The following is an 8381-nucleotide window of genomic DNA, read 5'->3' on the forward strand; positions in this document are numbered from 1 at the left end:
CCTCTAGAAATTAAGTGTTCTACTCAAGACCTCATGACTGTTATATGATAGAAAAAGAAAACCAAATCTCTGTAAAATAAACTTCAAAAGATTACAAAAAGCATAAATAAGGCTGAGATAAAAATGCTCTTTTAACAGATTTAGAGTGTGGGTTCTGAAAGTAAGTCTGGATTTAAATCCTGGCTCTCTCATTTATTAGTTGTCTGGCCTTGCAACAATTAGTCTACAAAATACCGTGCCTTATGAACACCACCACTTACCAAATCTTATGGTGCCAACAATAAATGCAATAATGCATTTGCAGTAAATGAAAATACAAAGACGGTGATAACTGTTGGCTGAAGTTATCAGGAAAGATTTTACACAGATTCTACAGCTCAGTGTTTGTTTTTTCTGTTTTTCCTTTCTTTGTGAGCTATATCAATTATACAGCATAATACATAAAATCTAGATAACAGTTTAAAGAATTATCAAGTGAACACTCCATGTAACTACTACTAACATCAAGAAATAGAATACTCCAAAAACTTCTCTACAATGTGTCCCTCCCTCATCACAAACTTGAGAGGTTTAAGCAAATCTAATAAACTTAATTTAGTTAATTTAAGATTAAATAAGTTTAATCTAACCTGTAAAACAGATAGCAGCAACATAATAACAACAATTTCCTCACAGGGTTACTGTAAAATATTTACTGGTATACAGTAAACACTCAATGAGTGTTTCTTACACACACATTATACCCCAGAACAAAGACATGGGGTGGGGGGGCGGGGAATATAACTATGTAATCAAATTGGTGAGAGCATAAAACCTACAGGGAAGTACAGCACAGAGACAGAGCTAGAAAGCTAGGTTGGGGCCATGTAAGAAATAAAAGAAAAATCTAAGCTAATAACATAGAGGAAATTGAGAAAATTCACTGGGCAGTTTTGAAAGACAATTCTCCATGGGTCTCTTGTTTTTCTGCCTGTCTGGAAAACAGAGGCACCGACTGCCTTTGATCCAATCTTTTCAAGTATATTTGTAGAATCTTGGAAAAAAGAAATAGCATCTCTCTCTCAAGAAAAGGAGAGGTATGCTTACAACCCATTATAAAGATTCCAGTTTCTCTAAGCTTGGGATTCCCCTCCTCTAACACAACCCAATGCATGGGCAAGTGTCACATCTTCACCCTACCGTGTACAAACTGGGGCTCCAAGATCTGACACTAATAACTGTGGCTACTGCTCTTGCTGTAATGCACTGTTCTTCATCTCTGACCAAGGAGTCTCATGACTCCAATAAACTGTAACAGGTTAACTTAGTCTGCAAGTAAGGTAAAATCTCAGAACTTTCACAGTGCTTGACAGGCATTAGCACATAATCAATGTTTATTATAACTGATAGATTCCACTTCCACACTGTCAGGAAGGATAAAAAATGCAAAACCCAACTATATGCTGCCTTCAAGAGGCACACTGTAAATATAAAGGAAAAAAGAGTTTTAAGTAAATGGATGGAAGAAAATACATTACAGAAACAGTAAGCTCAAGAAAGTTGGAGTGGCTATATTAATATCAGAAAAAGCAGATTTTAAGACAAAGACTATTACCAGGGATAAAGAGGGACATTTCATAAAGCCCAATTCATCAGAAAGACCTAATAATCATAAATTGTATGTGCCTAATAACAGAGCTTCAAAATACATGAGGCAAAAATTAACAGAATTAAGGGAGAAACAGATAATTCCACAGTCATAGTTGGATATTTTAATATCCCTCTCAGCAACTGAATAGAACTAGAGTAAAAAAAAAAAAACAAATAAAACAAAACCCAAGACATAAATGATTTGAAAAATGCTACCAAAGCACTTTAATCTAATTGATATTTACAGAATAGTACACCCAACAACTGCAGAATATTCTTTCAAGTGTGAAAGGTACATTTACCAAGATAAACCATATGATGAACCATAAAACAAGGTTCAGTACATTTAAAAAGATTAAATTCATACAGAATATATCTCAACACCTCAAAATAAAATTAAGTTGGAAATCAATAACAAGATATCTAAAATAATCCCAAATACATGAAAATTAAACAACACGCTTTTAAATAATCCGTGGGTCAACAAAGAAATCACAAAGCAATCAGAAGCTATTTCAAACTAAAAGATAATAAAAATATCAAAATCTGTGGGATGTTGCAGTGCTTGGAGGAAAAGCTATAGCTTTGAATGCTTACATTAGAAAACAAGAAATGTCTGAAATCTATGACCACTTTAAGAAGCTAGAAAAAGAAAAGCAAAACACATGGGGGAAAGAAAATTATAAAGAACAGAAACAAATGAGAGAGAAAAGACAAATGGAGAAAATTAGCAATGTTATTTTTGAAAAGAGATACAAATAGATAAACCAAGAATTAGACTGGCCAAGAAAAAAAGAAAGAACACATTAACAACACCAGAAATTAAAGAGATATCACTACAAATCCTACAAGCAGTCAAAGGATAACAAGGGAATTATATAAACAACTAATGTCAACAAATTCCTTTAAAAATACAACAAAACTAACATAAGATGAAACAAAATCTGAATAACTCTATGTCTAGTAAAAAATTGAATTTGAATTTACCAAAAGTCTTCCCACACACACAAAAAAATGTAAGTTCAAATGGTATCACTGATGAATTCTATCAAACAGTCAAGGAATATTGCACAGTGTTTCAGTCAGTAGAGGGAACACCTCCCCGGCTTATCTTATGAGGCCATCATAATCCTAATACTGAAAGCTGAAAAAAAATTACAACCAAAGAAAACTACAAAATAATATCCCTGATGAAGAAATATCCTCAAGCCCTAACAAAATATTAAACATAAAAAGGATAATACACTGTGATCAAGTGAGGTTATCCTAGGCATCAAGATTAACATTTGAAAACCACCACTGGTGTTTGAAAACCTGTGGTAGAATGATGAGCACTTTGTTGCTAAATTTGGCTACTGCAAATATTTTTGTTCACCTACCCCAACATACAAGAATATCTCTCAGAAATATAAAGACATAAGTATAACTGCTAGGTTTATGGTACATGTATTCTTCAACTTACTACAAGTCATTTTCTTTTGCAAAATGACTATGTCCCTCCAAAAGTGGGAGTCTGATTTCCCCACATTCTCATTAACACTTGATATTATCAGAATTTTTAATGTTTGCCAATCTGGTAGAAGTGAAATGATTTCTTCTTATGGTTCTACTTTGCACTCTCCCAATTACCAATGAGATTATAATTCAGCTGTGGGTTGCTGTAAGTCATGATAGCACATAGGTGAGTTGCAACCAGCATTCTTAATTTAAAAAAAAGAAAAAATTAAAAAATCAGCGTGTACCACATAAAGGTTAGACATTATTTCCATGGTTTGTGTGTTTGTACTGGGTCACAACATAAAATGTTTTTGTAACTTTGAGCTTCTAGCAAGTTCAAAGCCACCTCTAGAGCTGTTTAATTACAGCAAAACTCCTTAGAGAAATTTGGGCAACTAACTGGTACATCATTTAGGCCCATAATACTAAGGATGTATCTTATAAAGAAGGCAGGATTGAGATGTCCTTTAAGCACTAACTGGCTTAAAGAATTAGAAGAGGGAGAAGAAACCTGAAAGAAGAAATAAGGAGTGAAACAGAAAAAGGATTCTATAAAACAAACTGGTCTATGACCTACTTAAAGCTCACTTAAAAAGAATCACATTTGTCAATAAGACAAGGTTTCTCTCAGCACTAAAACATAGGAAGTTGGGATCCCATCCTCTTGACTACCAAAATGACAGAAAACTGATCCATCCTTCTCTGTAGACACATCCTAATTCCCACCTCAAGAATCATCTCTTTCTTGGGCTTATGCAAGAGCATCCTCTTAGGTCTCTGCTTCCTACCTTTCCCTACAGAGCGTCACAGTACCAAGAATCATCTAAATTCTAGAGATTCATATTTTAATTCAGCTAACAAAGATTTTCCAAGCGCTTACTATATCACCTATCTATTAAGAAATTAAGCTGTACCTCCCGAACAATTTTAACTCCTGGTTATAGTCTCCAAATCTTGTTATTCTTAACTAAAACTGTCCTAATTGCCTCCTCTTGAAGGTGTTTTGCTTCTTGGACTGTTAAACCTCCCGCATACCATGACCAATTTCTGCTACCCTCTTTGTCCACCAATAATATCCCTACTCTATTTTAAATAACTATTCTTTTTCATAATCCCTTCTTCAAAAGTTGCTGGACCAATCACACACAGCAAATGTCTGGTGTAATGAGTTTATGAATCTACCTGTCACTTAATAAGAGTGTGATCTTAGGCATTTAAATTTCTTAACTTCCCTGAGATTCAATCTCATCCCTAAAATGAGAAAACAATAGGTATCAAGCAGTAATGAGAATTATATAATCTCTATTGCCTTTTTTCTTTTTACTTAACTTTTTAACTTTTATTTTTAATTTCCTCTAAATGCAATTAAATGCTTTTATAGAGGGACGCACTTCAACTGAGGTACCATGAAATACAAAACGGAAAAAGGATGAAGACAAAACCAGTATGAGTAAACTCACCAGGTGGGGTTACACTGCTCTGCCTATGTGCTCTTCTTGTACATCCAGATTCTAAAGAAGCAACTGTAAAGATACTTCTTTCCCCATGGCAAGCAAAATTCTAACAACCCACAATGACCCACACCCTAGTATATAACCCTCCCCTTGAGTGTGGGGAGACTTGTAAATATAATGGAACATCATTCCTGGGATTGTTACATGGCAAATAGATTTTTGCATATGTATTTAAGTTCCCTAATCAGTTGAGTTCACCAAAAAGGAGATCTTCCTGAGTGGGTCTGACCAAATCAGATCAGCTTTAAAAAGGGGTCTTAAAAGGGAGTCCAAAGGACAGAGACAGAGGAAGCCAGAGCAACTGACTTCTGCTTGCCTGGATGAAAGCAAACAGCCATGATGTGAAATGCCTACGTGAACATGTGGTAAGGAACTGAGAAAGGTCCTTGGCCAACAGCTAGAAAGAAGATGGCAACATCAGTCATACAGCCACAAGGAAATTCTGCCAACAAGTAGTGAGCATGGAAGAAGGTCATGAGCCTCAGATGAGAACTGCAGCCACAGCTAACACCTTGATTTTAGCCTGGTGAGATGATGAAAAGCGAGCCCAAAGTACCCAGATTTCTCACCTACAGAAACTGTGAGCTAATAAATGGGTGTTGTTTAAGCTAGTACATTTGTGGTACTTCGCTATACATAAAAAGAAAACTAATACACTCCATCAACATAGGACAAAGCAGAAAAGGATAAAAAGGGGGAAGAGACATCTTTTTCTCCAGAGTGCACTGTATCTCCTCACAGCACTGATTATGAAGATATACAGATCCAGAATCAAGGAAAAAGATTAAAACTGTAAAATTACATAAATTTTTACAGTTTTAATGATTAAGAAGGGCTTTTCCACACACAGCTTGTTATACAACTACCATATAATTTATTACCTTCATTTTAGTGATGAGGAAAGAAAGGCTGGAAGAGTGACACCCCAAAGATCACAAACCTAGGGTATGTTTAAAGTAACTTCAGTCCAGGGCGCTCTTCTCCCCTACCACAGCTCCCTTAAGGCTTTAAAAGAGCCATTCAAATCAACAGTACCTGCATACTGTCTTCAAGGGAAGCGTTCCTAGTAACATAATTTCCCGTATTTCAAATCTACTTAAATACCCCTTGGCTTTGTCAGAATGTCAAAGCTAAAGTTGATACTGAAAAATTTCCAATCAAAAGTAGTTTGGTTTTAAAAATGACCATGGGTAGACCATTTGAAAAAACAATGTACATTTTGAAATGTAATGAAAACTTTAGCAAAACGCTTGTCGGTTTTCTAGTACTTTATTTAGATAGCAAACAAATTGTGTTATAACTATTCTCAAAAATCCAAAGCAAGTAAACAACCTTTCCGAATCTTTCACTATTTCCCCCCTTGGGCAAATTTGTTTAGCCTGAACATTTCGTACGTTATAAATATGAGAACGTGGTACAATATATCATACAATACACAGGCTGTTTTTATTTTCACTGTTATATGTATTTTCCTAAGTGCTTCACCATCAGAATTTGTAATTTTCTTAAAAAGATACAGGAAAATCTAAAAGGTGTAGTCAAATTCCACGTAAGTTACAAATCACACAACTTTCTTCATGCCTAGTCAAATACTTTCCTAAACACTATGTTTGCTAAGAGATGCAAAATAAAGTCCTTTCTAGTCACAACCACGAGAAGGAATAAACTATATATTCATCATCTTAACATCGACTTTAACAGCAAATAATTCGCTGTCGTCACATACAAACAGCATCGTTTTGAGTCTATAAGCGCCCAAAACCATCCCGTGATTTATACGCCCGGGGCACGATTCTCTGCAATGTGAAGAAAATCGATAAAATTTCAAATGTTGGTGGAAGGGGTGACGTGACAATCCTAAAACCTGAAAATTTCTTAGTCCCTACAGCACACAAGAAGCACCCCGTTTGGACTCTCCAATCGAGGCCCAGGTCCAAATCCAGGCACTCCAGTTGCCCAGCTCTTCACCACCACCACCACCCCGAGAAAGGAGGGAAAACAACTTTTATTGGCCTCGTCTCCTGGGGGGCTGGCAAACTAGCGGGGCAGTGCTCCGGCCTGGACACGTTTCACAAGGAGGCCTCCGTCGGGGGCGGGGAGGGCAGATAGCGGGAAAGCCCGGCTTCGACGTCCCCTCTGCCCCAAGCGCCAGCCCCCCACTCCACCCCACCGAGAAGAGGCCTGGGCCGGCCGCCACGCCGAGCGACCCCCCGGCCCCTCCGCCGAGGCGAGCTTGTTGTCATGTGACGCCGCCACCGCCGCTAAAACACCGCAGAAACGCAGGGCGGCGGGCGGCATTCGCACCAGCCCGCCTCGGCCCGGCCCCGCCGGGCGCGGGCGAGTCCCGAGAGTCCAGGCGGGGGGGCGGAGGGCGGGCTTGGCGGCGGGCCCGAGCGCGCCACAAAGGCTTCCGCGCCCGTCGCCGTAGTGCCTGAACGGGCGGGGGCACAATTTTCGGGGCCCGCGAGAGGGGTGCGGAGCGACCAGGGCTCCGGGGCGCCCGCCGCGCCCACAGTCGTTCCCCCCGGCTCCCGGACGGCCGGCGACCGCCGCGCCCCGCACAGGCCCGCGCGGCCTCCCTCCCCCGCGCGGGGCCCGCGCCCGGCCCGCCCGCTCCCCGCTCGCGCTCTCTCGCTCTCTCCCGGCCTCCATCTTGGATCGGCGCTTCCAGCCCCCGCGCCGCTGCCGCCGCATTCCCCCTCTTTCCCGCCCCCCGCTGCCGTCGCCGCCGCCCGCACTCACCTCAGCTGCCCATCCGGGCGCAGCCGGCCGTCGACCTAGTTTCCCCCCAAAAGTCTCCGGTGTGTTATTCCCGATGTGGGGGGGTTGTTACGGGGTGGTCGCCGGGGGTTCGGGAGCGGGGGCCGCGCCTTCAACGGAGCTGCAATCCTAACCCGCCATCTGGTGGCATTTTCCACACGCCAATGGCGCCGCTGCAGACTTGGGTCCGGACCGCCCTCTGCTGGCCGCCGTGCTTACTGCCTCGCTGACGGGACGGACCTGCCCGGAAAGGGGAGGGAGCTGAGGCGCGAGCAGGCGGCCGCGGCGGGGACGCGCGCAAACGCTTTCCTGTGGGGATTACGCGCACGCGCGCCAGCGGGGCGGGAAACGTGGCCGCTGCGTGGCGGCCCGGCCCCCGCACGGAGCGCTGGCCCAGCTCAGCCAATCGCGAGCGGCGGATACCTCTCCGTGAGGGCCCTGTAGACTGTTCGTGGCCGCCCGAGGAGGGCGGAAGGATGGCCGCGGCGGCGCTTGCGCGCCCCGCTAGCTGAGCTGCTGCCCGCCATTTTTGGAGCTTTTCCGAGACCTGGGAGGGAAACCCGCCCCCGGCCCCTCCACCGAGGCCCCTCCCCGGGTCGCGGGACTGGCGCTTCCCCGCAGCCCCGCCCGGCTCCTGCTACCCCCATCCCCCGCCCGGGACGAGCTCTGCGGAAACGCGAGGGGGTGGCGGCACAAAACTCTGCTCCCGCCTCTCTTGGGTTTCATGAGGGCCTCAGAGTTTAGCATTGTACTAGCGATTTATTGTTGACTGTTGACGAGCCGCTTCCCCCGGCGCGGGTGTAAAGGTTTCGAGAACTGTTTGGGACCTCCCTCGCCGCCGATCTAGACCCAACACTGCTCGCCGCAGGCCGATTGGCGTCGTCCCTGCGTCTGTAAAGCAGATCCTCTCCGTGGTGCCGGCTTTGCATAAGGCGGCAGCATTGGCTAGTTAGTGAGTAAAGAATGTAGGTAGACTGGGAA

General features: G+C 43.0%; 1 protein-coding gene across 1 annotated transcript in view; it reads right to left on the minus strand.

Annotated features, from left to right (window-relative positions):
- The window catches only part of STAG1 (STAG1 cohesin complex component), a 425011-nt gene extending 417416 nt beyond the window's left edge, over positions 1 to 7595 (minus strand). Inside the window, exon 1 of the mRNA XM_060011307.1 lies at positions 7383 to 7595. The gene's annotated coding sequence lies outside the window, so the exon portion shown is untranslated. The remainder of the gene's footprint in view (positions 1 to 7382) is intronic.
- Between the last annotated feature and the right edge of the window lie 786 nt (positions 7596 to 8381).

This window comes from Delphinus delphis, chromosome 4 (assembly GCF_949987515.2).
Source record: "Delphinus delphis chromosome 4, mDelDel1.2, whole genome shotgun sequence".
NCBI lineage: Eukaryota > Metazoa > Chordata > Mammalia > Artiodactyla > Delphinidae > Delphinus > Delphinus delphis.